Here is a 17268-nt window from a genome sequence, read left to right as displayed (position 1 = left end):
TAAGGGAAGGACATATAAGGTAGCCTCTCCACTATTGCTTAGGGTCCTAGTAGGGGGTCAACATTTGGATCTCTGTATAATTCCCTAGTGGCAGATTTCTCTTTATTTTTTTAACCTATAGTGGCTCCCTTTATTGATGTGTCCCTTTTCTTGTTCTCCTCTATTCCTCTCCACACTCAATCTTCCTGATCCCTCATGTGCTTCCCCCCTCGACTTCACTCCTCCTCTTTTTCCTACATCCCTCCCCCTTCTCCCCATACTTCCCAATTTTTCAGGGGTTCTTGCCCCTTTCTGCTTCACTGGGGATCCATGTATGTCTTTCTTATGGTCCTCCTTGTTTCCTAGCCTCTTCTGGAGGTATGGGTTGTAGGCTGGAAATCCTTTTCAGGATGTCTAGAATCCATATATGAGTGAGTACATACTATATTTGTCTTTGTGTGACTGAGTTACCTCATTTAGGATGGTTTCTTCTAGTTCCATCCATTTGCCTGTAAATTACAAGATTCCATTGTTTTTTTTTTTTCCCAACTGAGTAGTACTCCCTTGTGTAAATGCACCACGTTTTCTGTATCCATTCTTTGGTTGAGGGCGTGTAAGTTGCTTCCAGGTTCTGGTTATTACAAATAATGCTGCTAAGAACATAGTTGAACAGATGTCCTTGTTGTATGAATGTGTATCCTTTGGGTATATGCCCAAGAGTAGAATTACTGGGTCTCTGGTTCCCATTTTCTGGAGAAACAGCCATACTGATTTCCAATATGTACCCCCACTAGCAATGGATAAGCATTCCCCTTTCCCTACATCCTCTCCAGTATAAACAGTCATTGGTGTTTTTTATTTTAGCCATCCTGACAGGTGTAAGATGATATCTCACAGTTGTTTTGATTTTCAAATTCCTGATGGCTAAAGAATTTGAGCACTTTCTTAAGTGTCTTTCAGCCATTTTAGATTCCTCTATTAAGAATTCTCTGTTTAGTTCTATACCCCACTTTTTAGTTGAATTATTTGGTGTTTCGGTGACTAGCTTCTTGAGTTCTTTGTGTATTTTGGAAATCAGTCCTCTGTCAGATATGGGGGTGGTGAAGATCTTTACCATTCTGTGGGCTGCCTTTTAGTCTATTTGACTGTACCCTTTGCTTTACAAAAGCTTCTTATTTTCAGGAGTTCCCATTTATTAATTGACAATCTCAGTGTCTGTGCTACTGTGGTTATGTTCAGGAAGCGGTAGGTATGGATCTATCTGCAGTATTCTACATGTCTGCACCTAGCTATATCAGCACCATTTGTTGAAGATTATTTCTTCTTTCCATTTTATAGTTTTTGCTTCTTTGTCAAAGATCACGTGTTCATAGGTGTGTGAGTTAATATCAGGGTTTTCAATTTGATTCCATTGGTCTACCTGTATTTTTTGTGCCAATACCAAGCTGCTTCTATTACTGTAGGTAGATATAATAGAGCTTTAAGTCAGGGATGGTTATGCCTCGTGAAGTTCCTTTGTTGTACAGGGCTATTTTGGCTATCCTGGGTCTTTGGAGGGATAGCGCAGCCATTAAAGGCTAGGCTCACAACAGTCCATGTTATTTTTGATGACTTTCCATATGCAATTTCTCATTTAGCACATTTAACCAAATATAAGACAAGGTATGTAAAACTGAATTATGTTACAATTATTCTGACAATATTTTGTGTCAGCTGTTGGTATAATTCATTAAATAGCTACAGATATAATGTATCAGAGAAAGTTGTTTAATATGCATAGAAATGATATTCAGGTCTTTGCAGAATCACGGCAATGTGCTGATAAAGACATGAAAACATTTTATTTTTTGTATTCAATTTTAAAAGAAAAGTTCTAATTATAGTATGTAATTCAATAACAAATATGATGTTTTAACATTAATTTTAGTATAGCATGATATTGCAATGTTTATTATTTATTATATCTTTCCAGTTTGTTTATTCATTTCACGTACCAACCATAGTTCCCCTACCACAGTTCCCCTTCTCACCCCCTCCTCCTACTCCCAATACATAAGCCCCCAAGTTACCCCCCATACTGCTCTAGAAGGGAGTCACCAAAGCCTGGCAGGATCAACAAAGTCAGTTTCATGGTTAATGGAATTCTTTCTGTTGTCTTAAGCTGTTAAAATAGGTTTAGAAAAAAAGGATCATTTTCTGTTAAGTAATTAGGAGTATTTAAATACTTGACATTATGTATCATAGCTCCAGCTATTATGGTGATTTCTTACTGTTTCTCCCAAGTGATAAAATGCTTTGAAGTTGGATCATATTATTTAGATAAATGGAAAATGTATTTGTTACACTTGTGGATTTTTTATTAGTATTTTCTGTCATAGGCCATGCACACATGTTTGGTGTCAGAAGACAATTTTTGAGAGTCTGTTCTTTCCTTCCACCATGTGCATATATGGATCAAACTTAAGTTTTCAGGCTTAACAGCAGGTGCCTTTGCCTGATAACTTGTCTCTAGGCCCTAAAATATTTATATATTAAAGAGAAAATAAATAAATAAAAAATCTATTTTGTCTCACCATAGGTCCTAAACATGTCTACAAATTCATGATTACACAAATGCACTCTTAAATAATATTTTGCAGTCTGTTTTCTCTCCTTTAGTTTTAAACTTCTAAGTGATCAAAAAAGGTGAAAAATCTTGTTTGCATTCATTTATACTTAAATCAAATTAATGTTACTTTATGAGAGTGTTAGATGTTATGGAATCCTACTGAGCCCTAGAAACAGATTTGTTTTAGAAGAATCACAATGTCTTTTGGTAAACACAAACTTCAAGCCCAGTTGTTTTTAGGAAAATCATAAAATTAGTGTACTAAATTTCTCCATGGGAAAAATTAATGTATTTGTATTGCATTGATATGAAAGAATGACCATTTTTAATGGAGAAAGGGTCATGTATATACTTCAATTTTATCATAGTTTTATCTTGTTTTGGACTATATTGAGACAAGGACTGATATATCCTCAAACTTACTATATAGCCAAAGACAACCTTGAACTTTGATCTCCTTGTCTGTACCTTCCCTCCAAGTGCTTGGATTACAGACACCCTTCACCAGGCCTAGTTTATGTGGTACTGAGCATCAAAATGAGTACTTCGTGAATGCTAAGACATCACTTTGCAACTGAGCTACATCCATCTCCCTTCACATTTGCCTTTGTGGTTACTTCAACAGGTGATCTTACCTTCTACACATGGGCCAAAGACTTCTGTAACATTAAGGGCTAAATGTGAATTTAGCATTTCACAAAGTAGATGTTTGGTAGCAGTCAGTTTTGCAATGGGAATGTGTTAAGTCTCGTTACTGTTTGTTCTATTATTTCTTTGAGAATTTCATACATATTTGGATTTTCCTCATCCTCTTCCCACAAAGCTGTGTCATATTTGGTTTTTAGTCTATCATGCTGATTTGTGTTGAAAAATACATTTTTGATGTGTGAACTTCCAATGAAGAGAATTGACATGTCATACCAGGAATTGCACTCTCAGACACACTCTCTCTCTCTCTCTCTCTCTCTCTCTCTCTCTCTCTCTCTCTCTCTCTCTCTCTCTCTCTCTCTTCTTGCTCTCTCTTGCTCTCTTGCTCTCTCTCTAGCTAACACTTGCAATAGCTCCACAATTACTGGTAGGATTGTGTGCCCAACTGATGTGGGATGCCCTTCTATGTGCTGCAAATATGTGTTGCCTTCATTGGCTGATGAGTAAAGCTCTTTTGGCCTATGGCAGGACAGAATATAGCTATGTGGGAAATCCAAGCAAAGATGCATTGAGAAAGATGGCAAAGTTGAGGCAGCCACCAGCAGCCACCATGGAAGCAAGATGTGAGTTAGCAAACCACAGGCCTCATGGTAAAATGTAGACTAATAAAATGGGTTAATTTACATGTAAGAGCTAGTTCATAATAATCCTGAGCAATCCGCCAAACAATTATAATTAATATTAAGACTCTGCGTGGTTACTTTATAAGCGGCTTCAGGACCAGGCAGGACACAGAAAAGCTTCAAGCTACAGGCAACTCCCCTCTCCATGTTAGTACCCAATCTGTTGTAAATGGTGACCCAACTAGTGGGAGTTGTATGTAGAGAACAAAGGATAACCTCACATGTCATGATAACACATGTTATTGCCTCCTTTGAGACTGACTCTTTCATTGCACCTGGAGTTCTCAAATTAGGCTAAACCGGCTAATTCACCAGCCCATTGTTTTTTTTTTTCCTTTTGGTGGGGGTTGGGGGTTATTGTTTCCAGAAATTGAACTCAGATCTTTTTGCTTTCCAGCCAATTAGCCCTGATTAGGGCACTCTTAAAAATTGCTATTATATTTTTAGATTTTTATAGAGGGAAGATATTGCAAATGTCTTCATTGTGTTGCTTTTTAAACACCATTTAAAATCCATAGCTAAATGCACCATGGAAATTTTCAACATATTACCAACACATGTGATATCCACCATGCTACTCATTTTATGCAGCATTTCTAAGTCTCATAACAATGATGGTATTCATTTCTATGCTACAAATGAGATTTGTTCAGGAAATATCTCCAGCTCCCAAAGGTAAATTGCTTACCAATAACAGGAAGATTCTTCTGCTTCTGAACACAAATTAGACTCTGACTATAAGTACTGCTATAATGTCTGTGTTGGCATTATTTTCACATAAGAGAGTATTTGGTGAGCTGTGGATGATATTAATAGATGAAAATAAGATTCCTAAAAAACATTATTAATGGAAAAAACATTTCCTCCATAGCATTTCTCTTCTTCCTCACAATACCACTTTGAAATATAAACCAAATAATTAGTCCCCAATCTGTTACATACATAAGGCTCCGATACAGCCCAGGGCTAAACTATATCTCTTATTTCACAATTGTACTAAGTACTCTTGCCTACCTTGTGACAAAAACCCAGTTTAAAATTCAGACAAATAGATGTACCTGAATAATGTGCATTCTCAATATAAAGAAAATAGGGTGATGAACAGATGGCACCATGGATAAAGGTTTTGGCCGCCAAGTTTGAGTATCTGAGTTCAATCCCCTGAATCCACATAGTGAAAGGAAGAACTGACCCAATTACAACATGTCCTCTGACATCTACATATTTACCATATCACAAATACCTACATGTGCACATGCACACAATAAATAACCAAATGTACCATATATATATATATATATATATATATATATATATATATATATATATATGAAAGACCCCTACTTCTGTTGAGAAAATTTAATGACTCAGTCACAGAGAAATGGTGTTACTGTCATAGAGAGTGGTGGTACTGTCCACTCTTTGAAAGAAAATCTATGTAACTTTTTAAATAAGTAGTTTGAAATTGCCAAAAAGATTTAAAGTCTTTGTCTTTGTTTATGGTTTTGCAAAGGCAAAAACATTCATATAAGTTTTGCATTTAGAAATAACAACATATTGGCAAAAGTGAATCAGAAAAAGTAAGCCTCATTCAAGCACTGATAGTGCTAAAATTTGGGTTCCAGGAATATTCTCCAACAATAGAACATGTCGATATTTTGGTCATGGAAATACATTTATAGCTCAGCTCTTTAAAAAAAAAAACTTCAGATACTTATTTCCAAAAGAATATACGAACATTATAGTGAGTCAATAAAGCCAAAATCAAAATGACTTACCAAATTCATAAGATTCGTCTTTAAATAATAAATAACTCAAAAACACAGTGAGTGGCTAGAGAGATGCCTCAATGGATAAAGTACTTGCCTTCTAATTCAACTACTACTACCCACCTAATATATATCTGAGCATGATAACACATGCTTATAACCCAGTTTTAGGTAGCAGAGATGGGAAGATCCCTAGAGATCTCAGTCAGTCAGGCTCAACCTACCAGACATGGAAAGTTGCAGATAACTGAGAGATCCTGTGTCAAGAAATATGGTAGCTAGAGTCCCATGACACCACAGTCAAACACACACCCTACACATATACATTACACACACACACACACACACACACACACACACACACACACACACACACACACACACACACACAGAGAGAGAGAGAGAGAGAGAGGGAGAAAGAGAGAGAGAGAGAGAGAGAGAGAGAGAGAGAGAGAGGAAGAAAGAAAGAAAGAAAGAAAGAAAGAAAGAAAGAAAGAAAGAAAGAAAGAAAGAAAGAAAGAAAGAATAGGGTTTATATGGATTTTCCTCTCTGTGGTTCACTGATGGGGTGTGGGGTTCACATATATCTCAGTGATGAGGTGGTGTACTCTTTGAGAATGGGTAAAGGAGGAGATAATTATGACACTTTTGTGACAACTAAGTATGTGAATTAGCCTAATTGTTCCCCACATTCTGACCTCAGTTCTTACATATAATTTAATCGTTAACAATTGCATACATTTAAAAAAACACAACATTGTAACCAATACCTGCATACTATTCTGATCTGTCAATCAAAAGCACTATTAATAATAAAATGAGTATGTCTGGTTAGGTATAATTCCATGACTGAGCCCTTGCCTAGCATGGAACAGGCTCTGGGTTTCCTTTCAGGCACCACAGGTTAACACAATCAAGCTAATCCAAACAAAGCATACAATCTGCAATACAGAAATATAGCATCCTTTCAATATGGCATATTGCAACTATATAGTCAAAAGTTATTTTTATTTAAACACATGTCAAGTTATAAAGAACATGCTTATTTTAGCATAATCTGTATGTATTATACTATTCAATATGTAATAATATAATTTGTATTTATAGGTTTTAAGGAATTGTAGTTTTAGAAATTTGGGGACTTTTTAAACATTTTATAGCTATATTTTGTTTATATATTTTAGGAAAATTCATGACAAATACTTTGGATACTTCTGTTCAGTTAAATATTCTTTCTGTTGATACTTAAACTATATAATGCCTTTAAATTACAGCGTACAAATTTCCTTCATGTTGAAGGTAGTATTGAAGATGGATTTCCATGACTACAGTGACTGCATTATTCACATGCATTGCCTATCAAATACTGTAAAATTGGATTCCCCTCAAGTAATATCTTCAGGAATTCACATCCTTCTGGGGAAGTAATATCTTGGCAACAAAGTGAATTATTTCAATATAATCATTCATTGAGAATAAACCAATAAAAAATTCAGCCCGTTTTCCATAATGAGTACAATTCATGAGGGCCATAAAAGAGTGTGTGTCAAGAAATTAGCTTTGTGTCATTGACACCAATGTGGAATAGTGTATAACTAATGAAACGAGTGACAAGAAAATAATGAAATATCAGCGAGAATTAATATGCTGCCCTTCCCATTTCTAAAAGCATTTAGGAAGAAGGCCGAAAGTCTAATGGATCATGTGGGTGATCATTTCCAGCTTGTAATTTTAAAATAACCATTGATCATATGCAAGGGGTCTGCTGCAAGCTTCACCTTTATAGAGTTACCAATCGCTTGCACATGCTGACTATGTGACACGCCAAGTTAAGACAGCCAGTTATGCTAATCCCTGACAATAAAAACTAGCCAGTGTGAATTACTGAATTGCTTTCCTGAGCTCTACAGCATCTCTCATCACTGATTATTCTATTCAACTCTCTCTCTTTTTCTCTCTTTGACTCTCTGCCTCTCTCTGTCTCTCTCTCTCTCTCTCTCTCTCTCTCTCTCTCTCTGTGTGTGTGTGTGTGTGTGTGTGTGTGTGCGTGTCATACACAAACACAACACATTCTCATCATCATCATCATTATTATGCAATTGATGGGTGAACTTTTCTGAAAAAGTGAGTACTCATGACATTATGTAACTTATTTCATGAAAATAATTTCTGCCTCATTATTCTGAATAATAAATCTGAAGTGAGTATGTAAGTTGGAAATTGGTAGAATACACTCTAGTGCGGGGTGTGTTCTAGGAATGATATTAAAGTCTAGGGTGAAAAAATGAGTTTCTGGCTCTTTAGACAATTATGTAGAGATGGAACTTGTATCATTGTTTCTATATTTTAAACAGAAATTTATGTCATGAGACCATGGGATGGTTCACTGGATAAAGTCGCTTCCCAACAAGCCTGAGTTCAGTACGCCAAATTCACAAGGTACAAAGACAGAAGTGATGACCACAAGTTGTGCTTTGACCTCAACATGCAATGCCCCCAGTGCCCAGTAAGTAAATGCAATAATTTTAATTTCATATTTTTTTTAATTTTATGCTTTTCTAATCTAATGAAAAAGAAATTATTTTCTCCAAGTAATTCTATTTACCAGTTGCATATCAATTTATTCATCTTAACATTTCTTTTTATATATCTTTCTGGTTTCACACAGGAAATCTATATATTGGTCTATTTGTGCTTATGAATAATTGACTAAGTGTGAGTTTTCTTGTCCTCAAATTTTTAAGTCATTTCTGTCTTTCTAATTCTCCTAAATCAGGTAAGATTTCAACATTATTTACTGAAACATATTAAGAAGTGATTATTGATAACCTTATCTTGCCACAAAACAATCTGGCAACAAATCTGTAAATGTGAATTTTGCATTTCCAGATGATGAACAATATTCCTAGAATGTCACACATATGTTAATGGAGACCTTAAGCATCTTTATTCCTCTGTAATAAGATACCTAAAATCATTAGTGTACAAGAAGGAAAAGCTTATTTGGGGCTGTAGTTCACTTTCAGTTCATGCTTTACTGATTTTGAGCCTGTGATAGCCTGTAGTAGAAATGGACAACTGAAGAGTCTATTCATCTCATGGCTGCTGGGATGTAAATGGAGAAGCAGTACTGGACCAGGACTCCAGGATCACTTTCAAAAACATATTCCCAAGCTGGATGGTGGTGGCACACGCCTTTAATCCCAGCACTCGGGTGGCAGAGGCAGGCGGATCTCTGTGAGTTCGAGACCAGCCTGGTCTACAAGAGCTAGTTCCAGGACAGCCTCCAAAGCCACAGAGAAACCCTGTCTCAAAAAACCCAAAAAAAAAAAAAAGAACATATTCCCAGTGAATTAATTTCCTTCTACAGGCATGACCACTAATGATTCCACCATCATTCCCTATAGACATCAGCTGGGCATGAAAACTCAAACATATGGAACTTCAGGGGATATTCCAAGTCCAAGCAACTTTAGGGAACAAGGTCAGAAATAAAATAAGTATTTAGAAAATTTGTCAATTTTCTTTGTTATGGAACAGTAAGTGATACTTAAAAACTCCTAACAATGCCATGATGTATGCCAAGAAGTGATTGAATGATGTATGATACCTTATGCTCCTGATAAAAATATAAAAGAGGCTGGACATGTTGGGGTTAACGTGTAATCCCAGCATGAAATGGACAAAAGCAGAAGGATCACCATGAGTTTGTAGCTAGCCTTACCATATAACATGAATATCTCAACACAAAGCAAAACAAAAATCTTAGGGTTGAAACTACATTATGGGGATGAATACTATACACCACAGCTGAAAATACAGACTTGTACAGCCATATGGAAATAGAGGTTTTCCCAAAACACTAAAACAGAATTGAACTGTCATATGAGCCTGTCATATGTTACTACTGGATATATTGAATATACCAAAGAGACACTGTATCAACATAGCATGGAGATATTATTATATCTGCACTATTCATAGTGGCCAAGTAATGGAACCAACGTACATGTCCATCAACACAGGTACATGTGCATGCACACACATACATGCCTGACTTTTTTATGTTGCTAGAATTTGAACTCAGATCTTCTTGATTTCAAAATATACACTCTTGCCCACTAATCCATATCCACAGTACCAAATTATTCTTCTAAAATATCTAAGTTTTCTATTAACTAAAGGAAAACACTGATTTTTAGATGAAGCAGGAAGAAAATACTTGAAGGTTCAGGAATTTGCTTGGATTTCTAACAATGATATCTTGAGTTTAAATCACAGATCTTTCCTTCTTTTATTTTTAATTAATTTTTATTTAAAAATTACTTTTCATTTTACATCCCAACCCCAGTTTCCCTACCTCCCCTTCTCCTATTCCTTCTACATCTCCCCTTTTCACCCCCATCCACTCTTCAGGGGGGGTAAGCCCTTCCTTAGGGAGTCTAAAGTGGGGCATACCAGGTTGTGGCAGGACCAAGCCCCTCCCCCTGCCTCTAGGCTGAGCAAAATATCCCAGCATAGGGAAATGGTTCCAACAAGCCAGTTCAAGGCCCAGGGTTAGGTCCTGGTCCCAGTGCCAGGGCCTTCCCCAAAATCACAGCTCTTTCTTTCTAAAATAAAACATTGCTTCATAATGGTTTTCAAGTACATTTTATGACTTACTTAATTTATACTGCTTCATCAATTATAATTAATTTCTGTTTAAATATGGCTATGGAATACAAAATTATTCACCATTGTTTAGAAAAGAAAGTTTTTACATCTATTACCTTAAAACGTCTTTGTATGTGACATTGTATTGTTTCTACTAACGTGTTTTCCTCCAAAATACAGAATTTGAATTTTGGAATTTGTGTTCTTTTTTGGTTGGCTTCTATTCAACAAGTTTAAAATTCCTATTTGAAAATTAGTTGTTTTTCAGGAAATATGATGATTGTAGATGTAGTAAAACTGACAATAGCACACTCTGTGTAAACTTATAAATACTTCACAATTACCTCTTGGCTCTACTGATTTGTACAGTAAAATTGTATAGGCAATGGTGTTTAATGTTGGAAATTGTCAAGAATGTGCCACAGTATTTGGCAGATTTTAGAATGTGTCAAACCTTTGTTTTCTCATCACTCTTTTCATGTGACTGGGCACTTTATTAAAGAAATACTATCTTGAAGAAAAATATACAGTAGATTCATTTTGAAATAGTATAATTGACTTTTACTTCATTATTTGGCTTTGCATGGAACTTTAATGGTTAGATGTGGTAAAAGATATGCCAAAGTTTCAACAACCATAGACAGAAAAAAAAAGAAGTTACACTTAAGTTCTAATGGACACAAAAAGACATTCTAGTAACATTAACATGAAGTAAGATTACAGGGCACTATCCAGGAAAACTAAACAGCATATCCCATGTTATTCCTTGTTCTTGATCTAGCTGGACAGACTACAGTTTTCCTTTGCAGAAGATAAGAAGAAAGCTGAAAGTGCTGTTCTCTGGACATGTGCTTACACCCTTTTGCAGAGGAAAGTGGCTGATATTTGAGAATATCACCAAAGTCAGAAGATTTGTAGTCTTAGCAACACCTATACTGTGTGTGACTTTGACCTGCAGGATGAGAGTTCCTGGATCAAGGAAAATGTACAAGTTTTGAAGAGGATTGTTAGAAGGAGATAGTGGAAGATGAGTGGTTTTGAGGTCTAATCCCAGCTGTAGTTCATTTTGTAGCCCTTGGCGACTGTGAAGACACAAGATACAGCTAATGGCTTCCTAGAAGCGTGGTGGAAGAGGAGGACCACTGAGCAGTTTCATGGATTCTGTATTCAGTAGAGTGTCATTCCTGGCTTTACTATGTCATCTATGACCTTGTATTCACATCACATTGTTATTTGCAAAGGTGAAAACTAAAGGAGATACAGCCATGTATTTATAACATTATGAAGTAAGGCTTGGAATATGACACTCTACAAATTAACAAGTAACAGAGACTTCACTGTCTGTAAACTCAGTTGTCTTCTATCTCTACTATTTCTGGAATCCAAGTTCTCTCACAGATTAAAGTTCTATAAAAATATTTTCATAGATAATAGAAAATTAGCAAAATAAAAACAATATTTGATACTTATACATTAATAAATCATCAACTAAAGAAAATAGGACCATGGATTTGAACAAGAACAAATTCAGAGGGGATGGAAGGAAGGGGTCATGGCAGGATTTGGAAGGTGGAAAGGGAATGGAAAAATGACACATTATAACTTAAAAATAAGACAAAATATTATGAGTTCAAAAAATATTCCTTGAGGATAACCCAAGAATTCTTTCCAAAATTACACACCCTTTATGTTGTGATAAAAAAATATTCTTTTTTCCCAATATTACCCATTACAAAATGGTAGTTTTGAGTTTTCAATATCTTTACTTGGTATAATACTAAGTTATGGATATAATGTATAATGTATGTGTATATATAATGTGTGGATATAATATATGACAATGTGGTGATATATTGTTAATGATATGATAAAGCTTGTCTGGAGATCATGATGCAAAACTAGCCATAGCTATAGAGACCAGGCAGTGGTGACACACACATTTAATTCTAGGACTCAGAAACTAGAGGCAGATGGATCTCTATGACTTCAAGGCCACCCAAGGCTACATGCCAGTGAATCAGTCGGAAAGCAGAACAGAGTTCATGACTTTAATCTCAGCACTAGAAAGGTATGTATATAAGACAGAATCAGCATCTCAAAGCTGGCATTCTGTCTTAGGCATTCAGTCTTGGCAATTAGTCTCCAGCCACGTTGAGGACAAGACTGCCCCAGCCTTGGTAAAGGTAAGAGCTCTCTGGTGGCTTGACTGCTTTGTTTTTCTGATCTTTACCTTGAGAAAGCAGCATCTGTCTCTGAGTTTTTATTATTTGTACTGCATGATAACAATTAAAATGAAAAAATATCAGATAGACACTTAGAAACATTATTACCTTAAAATATTTAGAATCCTCCCTTTTTCCTATAAGAAAAAGTTTCTTTAGAAATATTTGAAGCCAAGCATTTTGGCTCACACCTTTAATCACAGCACTCAGAACGCAGAGGCAGGAAGATCTCAGTGAATTCAAGGCAAGCCTAGTTTACAGAGCAAGTTCCAGGACAGCTGGGGCTAATACACAGAGAAACTCTATCTCAAAAACAAAACAAAACAAAACAAAACAAAAAAGGAAAGCAAACAAAAATATTGAAATTGTTTTTTAATGTATATATGTTCAGTATATTTGTCAGAAAACAGAAATGGCACCAAAAGAAGACTATATAAAACCATGGAATCATAAAAACATAGATTATGTAAAATAGAAAAGTTTTCCATTATAAAATTGGCAGCTGAAAGATACTGAAAGAAGACAAATAGCATGTCAGGATGGCAGCAAACCCTGTAATCCCAGCTCTTGAAAGAGAGGGGAAGTTGGTTTTCTGTGAATTGAAGAGCAGCTTGCTCTGCTTAGTGAGAGCCAGAATACTCAGGGGAAATACAGTGAAAGCTTAGATACAAAAGAAGGGAAAGAGGAGGAAGAAAATTAACAGACAGTGCAGAATCAGCTGGGTCCATTGGTTTGGCCTCTGCTGAGAGTATTAATCATGACAGATAGAAGAGAGCCAAAGGAGTGTACATGCCACAATTCCTTCTCAGGACATTCATTCTATTACTCAAGGTTCTCCCACTAGAACATCAACTACCATGATATCATTTCAAGGATCAAATCATTAACATATGGATCTTCGGGGAGATATAAAACCAAACCATGGAACATATAAAACCGTATTTGGAGAAATATTCAAACCATAGCAAACCTTCCCTCACAAGAGCAGATCCAACTTGTTGGAGAAACTTCCTTATGTGCAAACAATTCCCACCCAGTAGAAGTTATGGAGACTTGGATAGAGGGGATTATAAAATAGATAGGCCAAGAGAAAAATAGTTGGAATCAGAGCAAGTGTAAAGAGTGACACATCACGCCAGTGTATGTTATGAAGGCTTGTGCAAAGTATTTGAAACACTGAATGGTGGGGGATTTCTAGAACTTCCCAAGAGGAAAAATTGATGGATATTTGGAGAGACTCACCAATAAGCTTGTAAGAGCTGCAAAAGCTACTGTTCTAACACCAGCAACATTTTAAAGAACAACTTTTGGCAGGCATCTAAGGAAGGAGGAGCTTCATTTTGGTAAACTTGTCTAGAGTGCAAAGAAGAAAATTCGTTAATTCATACTTTCTTGTAAAATTGAATTAACGAAGACTAAAAGCAAGAAAGGGTCACACTAAAATATTAACTAAATGCCTTACAGTAAAATCAAGAAAGTAAACAAAGCATTGACAATAAATTCACCTCAGAAAATTTTAAAACAATAGTATCATCTGGGTGCAGGCTATTATAGAAATTATGGTTCAGTATTTTAATATGTATTATTTACCTCCAATATAAATCCTTTGAAGAAAAACATTCATAACAATTTTACAGTGGCTATCTTCTGTTCCAAGGAATGAAAATAATCAAAGGCAAAGAGAAAAGGATTATATTTAAGATTTTGTAACAGTAGCCCTAGAGTAACAGAATCAATACTCAGGATGTCACTGGTCAGAAATTAAGCAGGTCATTGTATGCAGTTTTCCTGCAGAGAGATGTTTTTTGCTTTTTGTTTTTTATTCATTTAATTTTTTGCTGAGTTTGGGGTCTGGTAATCTTTTGTGATAGTTACAATCATCAGGATCATTGGTCTCAGGCCCATTGCTTTACAAACGCTCAACCTCCCTATGTTTTGTTTTGTGTGTTTATGTTTGTTAGAGTTAACAAAGAGCTAATGAATTGTGATTCAAACAAACTTTGTAAATTTCATGTATTTATACAAAGATGACTTAGAAAAGGGAACTGCAAAACATTGAGCAAATAGACTCGATATGCAATTTTTCATTATTAAATTATCTTGGTGTTTGATTTATTATATGAACATCATTTTCATGTCTCAGGTATTATTGTAGAATTTTGCAGTTAAAATATGAAATAATATTGTACAATGGGCCATAGAAAGCTTGATATTTAATGGGAGAAAGAAATAACTATATAAAACATGCGGCTTACAGCCATAGCAAGTGCTGCAAAGAAGGAAACCAGATGGCAGCAGGTGATATCTCATCATGAAAACAAGAATGTGACACACATTCTTGGTCTGTCATTGACATTAGAATTATTAATGTCTAAGCATCCCAGAGCCCAAAACCTTACTTTTTATGATTTTTTTTTATATTCTAATCCCAGTTTCCCAGTCCTCATCTCCCCACTGGCCACTTACCTAGGGGTAAGGCCTCCCCTAGGAAGTCTACTAAGTCTGTTGCATCATCTAGTTGAGGCAGGACCAAACCACCTCTCCACCCCTACACCCCAAAGTCTAGGCTGAGCAAGGTATCTCTCCATTTAGAATGGGCTCCACTAAGTCAGTTTGTGCATTGGAGATAGATCCTGGACCCACTGCCGGTGGCATCATATATTGTCCCAGTCACACCATTGTCACCTGTATTAAGGGAGTCTAGTTTGGTGTTATGCAGATTCCTCATTTGTCGTACCTGAGTCAGTGATTTGGGTCAGCTGATTCAGTGGGCTACCCCATCATGGTCTTGACTCCTTTGTTCATATTTTTGCTCCTCCCTCACTTCGATTGTACTCCAGGAGCTCAGCTCAATGGTTAGTTGTGAATTTCTTCATGTTTCTGGAAGACAGTTCTAGTCTACACCCTTAAGGATGGGATGTATCCAGATGTCAGCACAATGCAGAGCACAGTAAATGTGTGCTTTCATTACATTTGCTACTTGAAAACCATAATTATGGTCTTCCAATTCTTCATTTCATGAACTTGTTTTTAAGGATATTATTTAGAAAATAAAACAAAAAGATGCTTCATAGTAGCACTAATGTAGAAGATATGTGAGAAGTGTCCCAGGTGTCTTCTGTCTTCCCAGAAGCTGTTGTGGACAAAAAAGGGGACTGCTGTCATCAAATAATGTTGTATCTAATAAATATTTAATAAGCTTGGGTTATTAACATAACCAAAATATATAGATAATTATCTCCAGCCCAAGAAGGACAGAGATAAATTGCTATGGCATTTCAGAGGAAGAAAAGATGCAGCTAGTGCGAAGGGCCATAAGAACTACCTCCATCATCAGACATGTAATTAGCCCTGGAGGCTGGGTTTCATGGGCCTGAATGGATCATCTGATGCTCTCCATCAAAGTGTGCATATTTTATCCTCAATGTATGATAATCTAATTAATTGATCAACTGAGGATTTGCTAAAATATTTGCCTTAAATTTTACTAATATTTGAAATGCTAATAATCTCTTGTATCTTACAATGTCTACAAAACCTTAAGTGAACGATCACCCAGCCTTAAGACAGACTCAGAGATGTACATTTCCCCTCATTTTCTTGTATTTTTAAGGTTTTTTATACTTATTGAATGTGGAACTCTTAAACAAGAGTTTCTATGTTTCAGTATAGATGCTAGAACTCACAATTCTCTCCTTCACCATGTAGATTCTGAGTCTTAAACCCTAATCCTCAGACTTTGTGGCAAACACCTATACCCAGAGAACTATCTCACTGGCCCTTTCCCATCTGTCTTTACCAAAACATTTACATAAATAGTTTTCTAGATGTAGCATAGCTGCCTAGAAGCTTTATCTTCTCAAATCTTAACCAGAGCTCTTGAGCACTTGTCACTCACTTTCTAAGGAACTCTTCCAGATGCAGGAACTATAAAGCCAAGTGAAGATCTACACAACAAGAAGAAAAATAACAAAGATCACACTATCTCTCTCTTTCAGAAGTCATTGCTGCTGGCTATGAAGATGAATTCATTTCCTTGTTTGGGTCATGAACATAGAACTTTGTCTTCCTTCATGTTTGTGTAATGACATAGCAGTGTTTTCTTACCAATAACTCCATAAGAAACCAGATATGATTTACATTTCTGCAATGGTCATGAATGTATGTCTATATTTTCACTTTAATTCAGAATGTCTGGTTAATGCACTTTGAAGGTCACAGTATCAAGTTGTTTTAATATCATTTTTACATAAAAAGCAATAGAAGTATTGACAAGTATAGTTCAAGGACTTCATTAGATTAATGACCCAATTCTTAATATGTCTCATAAATATATAATTGATATTCATTTCTCTTTTGGAATATTTTGAGCCTGTGATTTAAAAAAAAAATTAACTAGAACCTGTTCACCAGAGATTTCAAATATATGCTAATAAGACATGACCTGGAGGTAGCAGTCATGAGCACATTTTTGCATATCATCTGTTACTTTGAGAAACCTTCAATATGAAAATGTAAATAAGTAGGCAAAAGAAAGGAGGAAAGACCTTCCTGTGTAAGCCGATTTATTTTTAGCCATTTAAAACTCCACACTGTTTTATTCTCTGCTTCCAAACTCTCAGTGAGCAGACATATGCTAAACAATGTACTGCAGGAAGAAAGCTGTTGAAAGAATATAATTTGTAAGTAATTGGAATTTAAGGTTT

General features: G+C 35.8%; 1 long non-coding RNA gene across 3 annotated transcripts in view; it reads right to left on the bottom strand.

The window, feature by feature from the left end:
• LOC107977876 overlaps nt 1-17268 on the bottom strand; it is a 110427-nt gene that overhangs the window by 82791 nt on the left and 10368 nt on the right. For 2 of the 3 annotated variants that reach the window (XR_003483281.2, XR_003483279.2), the window contains exons 2-3: nt 15300-15695; nt 13805-13915 (exon numbers count right to left, since the gene is read on the bottom strand). This is a non-coding gene — a long non-coding RNA (uncharacterized LOC107977876). Of the gene's footprint in view, nt 1-12962; nt 13916-15299; nt 15696-17268 lie in introns of those variants that run through there. The other variant, XR_003483278.2, reaches the window with a different exon arrangement.

This window comes from Cricetulus griseus, chromosome 3 (genome assembly GCF_003668045.3).
Source record: "Cricetulus griseus strain 17A/GY chromosome 3, alternate assembly CriGri-PICRH-1.0, whole genome shotgun sequence".
Classification (NCBI taxonomy): Eukaryota; Metazoa; Chordata; class Mammalia; order Rodentia; family Cricetidae; genus Cricetulus; species Cricetulus griseus.
The sequence above is the reverse complement of the archived record's forward strand: the minus strand, read 5'-3'. Positions and strand labels throughout refer to the sequence as shown.